Source organism: Dendropsophus ebraccatus, chromosome 4, assembly GCF_027789765.1.
Source record: "Dendropsophus ebraccatus isolate aDenEbr1 chromosome 4, aDenEbr1.pat, whole genome shotgun sequence".
NCBI lineage: Eukaryota > Metazoa > Chordata > Amphibia > Anura > Hylidae > Dendropsophus > Dendropsophus ebraccatus.
The window spans coordinates 78,648,783-78,661,931 of NC_091457.1; positions in this window are offsets into that span (position 1 = coordinate 78,648,783).

Below are 13,149 nucleotides of genomic sequence, written 5' to 3' on the forward strand. Positions count from 1 at the left end.
AGGGCCCAGAACAGACCCTTGTGGCACACCACTTGTAACCAGTCTCTGCTCGGAATATACACCATTAACAACAACCCTCTGATATCTATCCTTCAGCCAACCACAAATCCACTGAACTATCCAGGGATTAAGTCCAATTTTCTCCAAGTTCTCTATCAGCTCTTTATGGGGAACTGTATCAAAGGCTTTGCTGAAGTCCAGATAGGCAATATCCACAGCACCACCTTCATCCAGCACTTTTGTGGCATATTGAAAGAAATCAATGAGATTAGTCTGACATGATCGGCCCTCAGTAAAGCCATGCTGGTTTGGATCCATCAAATTGTTGATTCTTAGGTGATCCATTATCTTCTTTTTTAGAAGAGTTTCCATCATTTTCACTACGACAGATGTTAAGCTTACTGGCCTGTAGTTACTGGGCTCTTCTCTACTCCCCTTCTTATGGATTGGTATAACATTGGTATCCTGTTGTGTGTGAGGTAAAAGGAAGCAAGGTCCTGTGTGTGAGGTAGAAACAGTGACAGAGAAATCCAGATTTATGTGAAAACAGCAGTCAGAGATCACAGCACAGAAGCTGAATTTGCCACAAGGAGAGAGACTTCAGCCCAGTGGGAATCAGATGGATTACAGGATAGGACTAGTGAAACTCAGGTACCTATAAACTTATCCCCCTGTGAGAAGCAGCCAGACTGTGTGGTTGCTAGGAAGCATTTCATCACTGTCAACAATGAGGTTTCTTTCTGTTGGAGTTTACTGTATATACCTGAACCTGAATAAATCCTGTTAAACTGCACTACAATGGAGCCTGCTTAAAGGGAACCTGTCACCCCCCGTACCGGGGTGACAGGCTCCCGACCCCCCGTTAGAGACCCCTATACTTACCTCATCCCGCCGGGTCCCGCTTCTGAAGATGGTCGGGTCCCGGAGATCTCAGCCGCTGCAGCCCGGCGCGCGCGCTGAGAGATGAGTCCAACACCCATAGAGAATGACAGGAGAGTCCAGCGCTCCGTCATTCTCTATGAGCGTTGGACTCATCTGTCAGTGCGCGCGCCGGGCTGCAGCGGCTGATATCTCCGGGACCCGACCGAATCCAGAAGCGGGACCCGGCGGGATGAGGTAAGTATAGGGGTCTCTAACGGGGGGTCGGGAGCCTGTCACCCCGGCACGGGGGGTGACGGGTTCCCTTTAACTTCATGAAATATGCTATAGAGAGGATTAAAGGACTAGACTTACTACACCTCCCGAATTCACTCAGAATATCAAAGAACTCACAATACCCCACTATGCCATGCTATAAGAGTGGCTGTGGGAACAGATAGATAAATAGATATTTTGTTTAGGGTGGGTTCACACATAATGGAGTCACAGCGGATTTCACACTGTCAGTTCGCAGCGAAATCAGATGCGATTCCCATACTGCCTGTTTGACTAGGGTTATATATTTAATGGGCAGATAATAAAAAAAACTTCTCAGTGTGGATTCCGCAGGGTGAACCCCCCCTGATTCAGGAGTTTGGTGGCTTCATAAGATGCAGACTCCCTCTTTGACAGCGGTCTCTATATTACTGTTAAAGCTGTCAGTAAGATCAGGGCTACATAGAGGGCGACTCTATTACTCATACAAGTGAATTAGTAAACCTACCATTCATAAATACCATCCTAGGTGGTTGCATCTGAATCAACTAAATCTAGTGCAACCAAGCCAAAGGGCAACTATACTGGATCCATCCATAGGTTTGGTGCTGTGCCTCATTTCACCAGATTGGATGTTGAGTGCAACTAATCCATCTAGTTTTTTCAGCTGAGATCTCTCACATCACTGGACATATATAAAATCACCTTAAGTGACACACTACAGAAGGTGTTGTTTCTCAGATAGAGCAGGTTTAAAAGGGTTTATCCAGAATTAGTAAATGCATAGCGGCTTTCTTCTAGAAACAGATACTCTTGTCCTTAGTTTGTGTGTGGTACTGCAGCCCAGTTCCATTGAAGTAAATGGTGCATAATTGTAATACTGCATACAACCTGAGGATAGGGGTGGTGCTGTTTTGGAAAGAAAGCACCTATGTTTTTCTTGCCCTGTATAATCTTTTTAAGCATTTTGGAACAATTCGAAAATATTGAAATGCATTTTTCTGTCTACGTTCTGCCTAAATAAGCTGCAGTTATGTAACCATTCAGTTACATAATGTTTTGTTACAGCGGTCCTTTAAGGACAACACACTGCTTTATTACAACAGGGAAATGATATAAATAGCAGGAAGTTTGATCATCCCTTATGTTTACTTTACCATTCAGTCTCTCCCAGGCTCTTTTGTATATAGTCACATTCTTACATCTGCCTAGAGGATTAAGCCGTCGTCAGATGAGCAAACAAGCGCTCTCAGTGCTCGTTTGCTCCTCGTTACCCTGCTCGCTGCCGCCGCAGTTTATGGCCACATTACGGCCGTATTAGATGGCCTGATCCGCTGGGTATCCGAGCTTACCAAGCCTATTACACAGTTTGAAAATCGTGTAGACCGGGGCTGCATGGACATCAGCAATGTCTGTGCAATACTTGCTTTAAAGGGTACTCTGGCATTGGTTAAGTTTTCATATAGCACTGCATGTATACAAGTATATAGAAAATAAAGTTGCTATGCTGACCTCTTCATGCTCCCCCAGTGTTCTCCTGCCATGTCTCTGGGCCTGCCATTAACCACAGACAAAGCAGTCACTGCATTGACACCCCACTTAGTCAATCACTAACCATGATGGGACAGCGTGGTGGCCAGTAATTGGCCAAGTGGGCTGTCGCTACAAAGATAGGTTCGTCTCTGGTGGTGGCTGCGGTCAGAAAAGGGAACCAGAGAGACAGAAAGAGCACACCAGGGGGTTGTAGCTGAGCTGAGACACCCCTGCCTTAATTTTATTATTAAAAAATGCTTAATTATCAATTATCAATCGTTGAATTCAATTATGTTTACAGGCATTTGTAGAAACTTTAAGAGAACTAAGGATATGTGACATCCCATGTTACTGACCTTTGTTGAAAGGGAATGTACTTAGAATAAAAGACAATGGTAACAAGTCACATGTGACTTCTGAACTGCACAAAGGGCTCACTGAGGTACCAGGTCACAAGACCCGTTTTTTCTTTTCCTTTATCCTCACGCAGCCTTTGGCAAACAATTGTTATATTTATTCTGAACATAACGTAAAAGTAAAACAAAAACAATAGGGAAATTAGGGGCTCACACACAGCATAGTAGTGGCACATATTCAGTCCTACAATGCTGAGGTCACACACTCTAAATTGAATTTTCTCTGGTTGCCCTTAAAGGGTCACTACCATTATGTGTTCCCACATGCTCTTCACAGTGTGAAGACAACAGAGGTAGAGACTTCAAAGCATTTATGTCAATTGTAGTAACTTTTGTTCAGGAGCATAACTAGAAATGGTTTGGCCTCATAGAAAACTTTTGATTGTCTGCCCTTCCCACCCGAGCGACCGGGTTAGATTTGATAGATAGCTCTCTCTGGGCTGTATCTTGAGATCGCATTGGAACTCAGGAATGAGACCTGGTGCAATCGGTAACTTTTAGGCCATGGGTCTCCAAACTGCGTCCCTCCAGCTGTTGCAAAACCACAACACCCATCATGCCTGGACAGCTAAAGCTTTGGATTTGGCTGTCCAGGCATGATGAGAATTGTAGTTTTGCAACAGCTGTAGGGCCGCAGTTTGGAGACCAATGTTTTAGGCTATGTTCCCACTACGTACAGATGAGCACAAATGTCTGGAATTAATGTTCATTCGTGTTCATTAGTTTACAACGGTCATGGTTTAGTGTTAAACACTGGCCATTCACTAAAGAACGTCTGTTGTTAGTACGTAGAGTGAATATAGCCTTGATGTGTTAAAATACACAATAGCCTAGATTATCTATGGCTGTTGCACTAGAATCTTAATTGCTGATCTGGTTCCCTCAAGCACCTAGCTTTAGTAGGCAGAAAAAGAATAAAACTACTTCTTCTGTCTACTAAAGCTACTGCTGCAGCCATGGCCGGTACATGCCGCAGCTGCAGCAGTAGCTCTGTATGGTGCTTCAGGGAACCATATCAGCACAAACTGATAGGTTCCCTTTAACTTCATTAGCCATATTATTAAGACACAGCCATTGGGACACACCTATCATGATATATATTATGCAAGAAACGTAACTTATTGGGGAAGGGACATAACTTAAAGTGTCACTGTCAATATAACGTTCAAACCTAAAGCGACAGTAGATGTGATATAAAGCAAGTTTACAATTTACTTTATTTTTTTTTAGTTATCATGGAAAACACGGCACTTCCTATGTTTAGACCTTTTTCTTTTTCAAAGAGTCTAAACACCGGAAGTCACAGAGAGAAGGCAGTCATGTGATTGATGGACACAATGAGCCGTGCCACCTGTGCTACCTAGACTTCATGTGTTTAGTCTGTTTTTTTTCAACCATCACAAGACTAAAAATCTGCCTTCAGGCGATTGGGCCTGGAACTCTGGTAAGTACAGCTTTGTGTTACAGCATGATAAATAAAATAAAAAATAATGAATGTAAATTGCAAACTTGCTTTATATCACATCTACTGTTGATTTAGATTTTGCAAGGTATAACAACAGTGACACTTTAAATTGCCTTGGATGTGCAAAGTAAGCCAATAGGTAGATGATCTAAAATAAGATTAAATGGATTAGATTTAGCAAAGAGCATTGTTCATGTAAGCTTGTATTTAGAATTATACAGTATTAGTAATTTTTCCCCAATGTTCTAGTACCTAAAATCACAGTCACATAAGCACAAAAATAATAAAGAGAAGCCATACTGCCTGCCTCCTTATAAAGTGAAAAGTTCACACAGCCTTTTTACGTATCATGCAAGTAACCAAATCATAAAGAAACATTTGATATACTGTAGCTCTGCCCCACCTAGCAGGTGGATATTCTATAAACCTAACACACGCTTTATTCAGGTTTAGTCAAGTGCAGACAAGATGATAATGCCATGTGTGTTTGCTATGCTGGATCAGTCTTCCTGTAGAAATTAGAGACAGAGGTTTGCTGGCCAGCAGATAAAGGAACAGAGAGAAAGAGACACACACACTCACACTCACAAGCTTAAATGGGCACTGTCCCATTAACAGCTTTTTGACATGTCAGATGTTTTGGCCTGTAGTTCAGACTTCCCTTTATTCCCAGTCCATTCATAAATCAAGACACTAGTAAACTTTCACACAACTGGGAGACAGAGTAGCTGTGCAGTCACTATTAGCTGCAGGGGGCTCAAAGTACAATGACATTCCTGATGTCTATAACTACGTCCACGTGTGTAGGAACCTCCATCACAAGGTCCAGTCACATGAGGCAGCATGATGAGGGGAATGTGATCCTCAGGCAATGAAGCAACAAAAGAAGGCCCCAAGCTCCTGCAACTCACTCTGTACTGCTGACCTTTAACCTTCCCATCCTGACTTCCACCAGCGGAATACAGAATACATGGGCTTCAAATTCATGTACAAATGCAGTGCCAGCACCAGTCCTAAACCAGTAATATCAGCTGGTCTGGCATTTACCTGCCAAGTGGTAACAGAAATTTTGCTAGGACAGAAAGGTGTCAGAATGAAGGTCTCAGAGCTGCAATGTAAAGCCAGAGTGCCCCTGATCATTGGCAAAAATACATTGGCCCAGGAGCCTATAAAGTCTCTTTTCCCCATATGAAAAGGCCATTGCTATTAATGAAGAATTATAGTTGAGTGGCCCACTGGTTTCAAGTTATGCCTCACCCCATGATGACCCCTGTGCACCACTGAACACTCCTACACCGTGCACACCAGCATAGCAGACCAGGGCACCACAATGAAGCAATGGAAGCTGCTGTCCTGGTCTGATAAGTTTTCTTTTACACTATAGAGATGGCTGGGTGCATGGGCATCCCTAACTTGGGAAGTGATGACTTTGTGAGGGATGGAAATAGTTGAACGCAGAATGTATATAGGATGGTGTTTGTAGAAGTTGATGCAGCTTGGAGGGGAGTGATGAAAATTATTAACCATTGTATATTGTCTGTAAACACCAATTGTTGAGACACCTTGAAGGGAACAATTGAGGCTATGAGTTCTAATGATAATATTGTTGTGGCATCTTAGAGCCTGGATAAAAGTTACAAGTCCAAATAACATGTTTAAAGGGGTAGTTCACCAAAAAGGTTTTTTTTTTCAAATCAACTGGTGTCAGAAAGTGCCAGAGATTTGAAATTTCCCTCTATTAAAAAATCTCTAGTCTTTCAGTACTTATCAGCTGCTGTATGTCCTTCAGGAAGTGGTGTATTCTTTCCAGTCTGACACAGTGCTCTCTGCTGCCACCTCTTCCCATGTCAGGAACTGCACAGAGCAGTAGCAAATCCCCATAGAAAATCTACCCTGGTCTCCAGACAAGAAAGAATACACCACTTCATGTAGGACATACAGTAGCTTATAAGTACTGGAAGACTGAAGATGTTTTTTTTTTGTAAAGGTAAATTACAAATCTCTGCCACTTTTTGTCACCAGTTGATTTGAAAGATTTTTTTTTTGTGAACTATACCTTAGTATTATACTTTAATATTAGCCGCTCATGCTGGGTGATAGAATACGTAATTCTCTCTCCAATCAGAATAAGAATTAATATGTATGTAACAGCTAACCAATAGGAGCTTGGAAACCACCCATGTCCTTTCTGGTTGGATGCTGTCCTTTTCCTTCATGTATAAATATGTGTTTTCTCCAATAAACTATGAGCTTGTTTCACAGAATCTCGCGTCTGTGTCATGTCTCCCAAGCTTGTAACATATTCTACTAATAATTAGGAGTCCCGCTAGGACTGGCAGTGGGTAATTTCCTCCACAACATCAGGATGTAAGGAGGAGAAGGAAAGCTGGCCTACCTAAGTACTGCTGCAGACCAAGCCCACTCCTTTATGGCAGCGGCATATTTCAGCGGGATAATATTGTGTTTCTAGGAAAATAAGACCTACCTCAAAAATCTAGCTTCATTTTGCAGACTTTATGAAGTGAACTTGAAATATAAGTCCTACTCCAAAAATAAGTCCTAGTTACAGTCAGCTGACCAGATCCCTGACACTGGATGGCCGAGCATCAGCCAATCAGTGCCAGACGTGTTATGCTACCAGACTTTTTGTGCTTAACACAAGCTACAGTGAGGAAGCACAGTAGGGGACACTGAATAAGGGGGCAGAGGGTACATGGGCTAACTACAGAGGGAGGTATGAAGTATGGGGACTAACTGCGGCTGGGGGGGGGGGTATACAGTATAGGGGAACAACTACAGACGTTGGAGGGAGGTATATAGAATGGAGGCCTAACTACAGGGGAACTTACAGCATAAAAGCCTAACAAAAGTTAGACATATAGAAAGGCAGCTCTCTATTGTATAAAATAGGGCTACAAAAGTCGGGGCACTGCAAAAATAAGACCAACCCTGAAAATAACCTCTAACCCTTTTGTCAGGTTAAAACAAACCCTGTCTTATTTTCAGAAAAACATGCCTCCCTGCTGCACTTCTGTCTTGATTTACAGCGAATTCGCACTTATGACAGCAGACCTGCAGCAGAGAGGCCATACAGCAATGTTTGGAGGTGAGGGGGGTCACGGTGTTGGCAAGGTAACTAGTCCTATGTGAGGGGAGTTTTAAAAATAAATGAAACAAAATGCTTTTTCAAAGAAAAACATGTACCTGTAGTTTTTTGAACAATGGCGATCAGGCAGCACTGTGTACAACGGTTATTTTTTAAAATAACTAAATAAAAAAGTTTTCTAAAGTACTTCCATTTTAAATTTGGCACCTAAATGTTTTAATAAAAGGCACCATTGTCCTCACTTCCCGTAAATATGCATTAGGAGATGGAGCTTCCTGCTCTATGTCCATAGCACCTGTCTTTAGTATGAGATCTAATGTGATATGATTCCATGGCATTAGGTCTCATGCCGGAGATTGGTGCTGTAAAGACAATGCAGGAAGCAACATATCTTAAAGGGGTAGTCTCATCTGAACTAATAAAGTTAAACTTGTAGGACTCAAGTTAAACATTTTTGCAAATATATTTATTTAGCACAATTATTTATTTAAAGCAGTGGTCTGGTTAGTGTATATAATGGAAGTAATTCAGAAAAATGACTAATGTGCACAGTTCTGACAATTAAATTTTATATGTGCACTAAACTTTGGTACACATAAAAAGAGTTCAAAGTGTTAACTAGGCCTCCATATTCCACAGGGCTCTATCCGATCAAGCATCTGTAAGATGTGCTAGTATAGATGCACAGATGTAAAAAATATTACAGTCCTCCAGCTGTTGCAAAATACAATTCCCATCGTGCCTGGCTTGCCAAAGCTTTGGCTGTCCAGGCATAATGGGCATTGTAGTTTTGCAACAGCTGGAGGGCCATATGTTTGACACCCCTGTGCTAGAAGAAGAAGTGTGACCCATGAAGGTCCCAGATCACAACTTACAGGATCTGTTGCTAACATTTAGGGATATAACCTTCAGAGTCCACGCCCCATTGAGCCAGAGAATTTATGGTGGCACATGGGAGACCAACACATTAGGGAATAGAACAAATGTTATCACTCATAAAAACTCAAACAACCCAAGCAAATTTCTTGTTTTATTTTCAGCATATAAATGAAAAGCTTTCACTAGTAAAATATAATTTTCCTGTTCATAAAAAGGGCTATGGTTTTAGATAGGAAAACCTTTGTCAGAGACATAAGCAAATAGAGTTCACTTTTTGGGGGTGTATGTTTCATGAAAATCTGTCACTTCACTACAGTAAATAAATAAATTTTCATTGGGGAGATTTCTCATGTTTCATTATGTGTAACATAGTTTTCTCTATCATTTTATTCTTACAAAATACTGTAAATGGCCACTTTCTTCCAGGAACAGCACTTCTCCTGTCCACAATTTGGATGTGGTTTCGCAACTCACTTTCATTAAAGGTGGTGAATGGGGCTAAACCTGGGAACAGGGATGGTGCTGTTTTAGCTGTGTTTTCTTCTAATCCTGGATAACCCCTCAAAATGACAGGTACACTATAATATTAAAACCATCTTTCACTTTAACCAGGATTAGAAAAAGAAACACTTCTACTTTCTTCTGTAGCACCACCCCAATTGACCTTTGTAAAATCAAAACTGGTGTAAACTACCCACAACAACCAATTACAGCTCACCTTTTATTTAACACTGAGTTGTGATTGGTTACTATAGGCATCAATTTCCGGTTTACACACTTTGATAAATCTGGACTGTAATATCCTTCCTTAAAATACAGCTATATTGATTCCAAATAATACATGGAGAGGAACTTTTTGTATTCCCTGCCTTACTGCATTATTTACAACTGTTTCCAAGGGATTCATCAAAATTAGGTTCCCATTTTTTTAAAACCCCTTTGGGTTTGGCGTTTCACACTGCCTATTTTGCTTACATTTAACGTACATATTTTATACACTAGAGAAGGAAATTAAACTAATCCATTTCCCACTGACTATATATATATATATATATATATATTATATATATATACACATATACATATAAAGCAGATTGAACTGTATACTTATTTGCTGTATACCTTAGCAGTGTTTTGTATACAGCAAAATTAATCATACTATAACAACTTTAAAGACAAAAACTATCAGATAGGCATCCATCTTCTAGACAGAAAATTGAAGCGTTTATCCAGAATTAGTAAAAACACAGCTAATTTCTTTCAAAAACAGCACCACCCCTCTCCTTAGGTTGTATTTGGTATTAATTCAGCTTCATTAACTTCAATAGAACTGAGCTGCAAAACCCACACCAAAACTGAGAAGTTGTTCAGTTTCTGAAAGAAAGTGACCATGTTTCTATCTCTGGATAACCCATTTACAATTCAAAATAAATGAAAATACAGATGTAATACAGATTAAATAGGGTCACATCAGTAATTTAATCTCTCTCTGCAGAGTTCGATGGGCAAATTCCATTTGCAAAAAGATGGCACTAACACCTGCTGCTCTTTACATACTGTACATCCATGTCTCTATGTATATTTTTCTCTGGGTTTTTGTTCCCAATTCTTCAATATAAATCCTGGAATCACATGATTAAAGGATCCCATGACTTGTAATGACCCCCCCCCCCCCCCATGAATGTTTACAAAAGAAAATGCCTATACTATACACTAGAATAAAAAAAATACCACTAGAAGTTTTTTCAGCCCAAAAGCGCAAATTTTTTGTCTGACTGAAGTCGAAATGAAACAACAGCTCCCAAAGCAATAGATTATAAAGGATAAAAAAAGAGTGCTACTTTATAAGGATATTTATATACATATATATGTTTAATCGGCAACATTCCTAAAAACCTGCACTCTGTCTCTGTCCCCCTAGCAATGAATTCAACATGGTCCAGAACTTACCCGGCATTGTAGTCTTACACTCAGCTCTGTGCTGTAGATGTCTGTATCTGTAACCTCCTCAGCACAAACAGTTGCTGCTTTATGAGAGGCGGATCAGGAAGAAGCCTATCCCAGGGGAGGAGGCAGCAGTGCCAACAACTGGGATTACAGGCCACAGCTATATTTCATGTTCTTATGTGCAGGAATTTGCATCTTCAGTGCACATCCTGCACACTGGTCTATCACAGTCATTGTGCTGCTGGCTCTCAAGAACTGGAGAGATCCACATCCACTCCCTATACAACACTATGTGATAATGATTTTGCTTCTCCTGATCACACTGGCTCTATTTCAGTTCTCTGACATTTTACAGCAGAGTGGTAGGAGGCCTTCTCTTCACCTCTGCTACGTGGGTGTGACTATAAGACTACAATGCTAGATTCACACAGTATTAAATAGAAGCAGAAAATTACATGTGTGTGTTTTAAGGCAGAAACTTCTTTGAAAATGTGTGTTGTACATGTGAATTCTATTAACGTTTTTATTTGCAAGCCTTTTATGAGGCTTACCTTCAGCCCTTTTTCAGTTTTTTTTTTGGTCTGTGTACTTTAGATATCTCTTATGTACATTAGGAGTGTTTCTTATGGTGCGTTTACACAGACAGATTTATCTGACAGATCTTTGAAGCCAAAACCAGGAGCAGACTATAAACAGGGATCAGGTCATAAAGCAAAAACTGAGATCCATCCTCTTTTTAAATCCATTCCTGGCTTTGGCTTCCAAAATCTGTTTTACAAATCTTTCTGTGTAAACGCACCATTAGTGTTCCACTGATTTAAAGGGAATCTGTCAGCTGCAATTTAGGTTCCAAACTGCCGATGGGGTGTCCCACCACTGGTGTTTTTTCTTTTTGGCACCTGTCCAAAAGTTCTCAGGTTAAAACCATTGGTGCATGATGTATTTTTGAGTTTCCCCAGTAGGTGTCAATATTTCCTATATGTATTATTGAACAGCTAAAGGAAGTAATGGGTTAAGTTGTTTATACCATGTGTTGTGTGTTGACCTGTCTGTTCTAGCCTCTTTAGCCTTTTTTGTGCACACACTCATCCCCACCACTCACAGGCCCCTGTACACAAGGTCCCCTGTAGAAGGAGTTACTGGTGGAGGAAGTGCAGTTCAGGCCTGGTTAATTTCTCAGAGAGAGAGGACACAAACAAAACCGTTCCTGCTGTAGTTAAGCCAGGGCCTAGCTTTTGCCAGGACTCCTGTCAGAGACACCAAGGTCAGTTGAGACTAGCTTTGAGTGTGAACAGATGCAGCTAGAGACCAAGAGTTCTTCTAAAGTGACTACTACTTACATTGTGCAGTGCTAAGAGCAAGTAGGGGAGAGAAGCCACCAAGGAACACCCTAGCCCAAGCCAGGAACACATCTACAAAGTGCAGAAGAGAATAGAGGAGCTGTTCCCAGTAGGACAAAGCTGTATATACACACCAACCACACCTTGGGTTATTTTTCCCCCTTCTGTGGGTGGCGGTACCGACAATCTGGGTGGGTCAGTCACCACTCCAGGTTGCCGACCCAAGGGACCCACAACAACTTGGAAGGTTACTGACCATTTTGGGGAATACAAGCCGGACACATACAAAAACAGGTACCAGCATCACACCTGTCTACTGGACTAGCACTGGCGTCACAACAAATAACATCACTGGTCGAACTCACAACAGACCCAAGTTAGGCGCCACACTGACACTGTAAGATACCTGTTAGATCAGGGCGACACATGGTACCTTTCATGTATCTGTCTGTGATTTCAGAATTTAGAAAAGTGCTTTTGTTCTATAGTACAAACAATCAAAGAGGCTGAGCTCTTGTAGTGGAGCAAGCTGTAACACCTCCTTACTCCCCCTCCCATACCTGATACTGCTTGGGACTCCAGGTGTCCAGGTGTCAATGAAGGATGGAGGTAGGAAAGAGAAGGTATTCCAGCTTGCAGCTATTCAGGAGTCTGGAAAAGCATCTTTAACCCTTAGAGGAGCGGGCCAATTTCAATTTTTGCGTTTTCGTTTTTCCCTCCTTGTGCTTAAAAGGCCATAGCACTTGCATTTTTTCCCCTAGAAACCCACATGAGCCCTTATTTTTTGCGCCACTAATTGTACTTTGCAATGACGTGCTGAATTTTTTCATAAAGTACACTGCAAAAGCAGAAAAAAAAATTCAGTGTGTGGTGAAATTGAAAAAAAAAAAAACACATTTCTTTTCTTTCTTTTTTTTTTTCATTTTTACGCCATTCGGCCTGGGGTAAAACTGACTCGTTATATATTTTCCTCAAGTTGTTACGATTACAACGATATGTAACATGTATAACTTTTATTGTATCTGATGGCTTGTGAAAAATTCAAACCATTGTTAACAAATATATGTTCTTAAAATCGCTCTATTCCCAGACTTATAGCGCTTTTATCCTTTGGTCTATGGAGCTGTGTGAGGTGTCATTTTTTGCGCCATGATTTATTCTTTCTATTGGTACCTTGACTGCGCATGTGCAAATTTTTGATCGCTTTTTATTACAATTTTTCTGGATTTGATGCGACCAAAAATGCGCAATTTTGCACTTTGGGATTTTTTGGCACTTACGCCATTTACCGTGCAAGATCAGGAATATGATTAATTAATACTTTGGGCG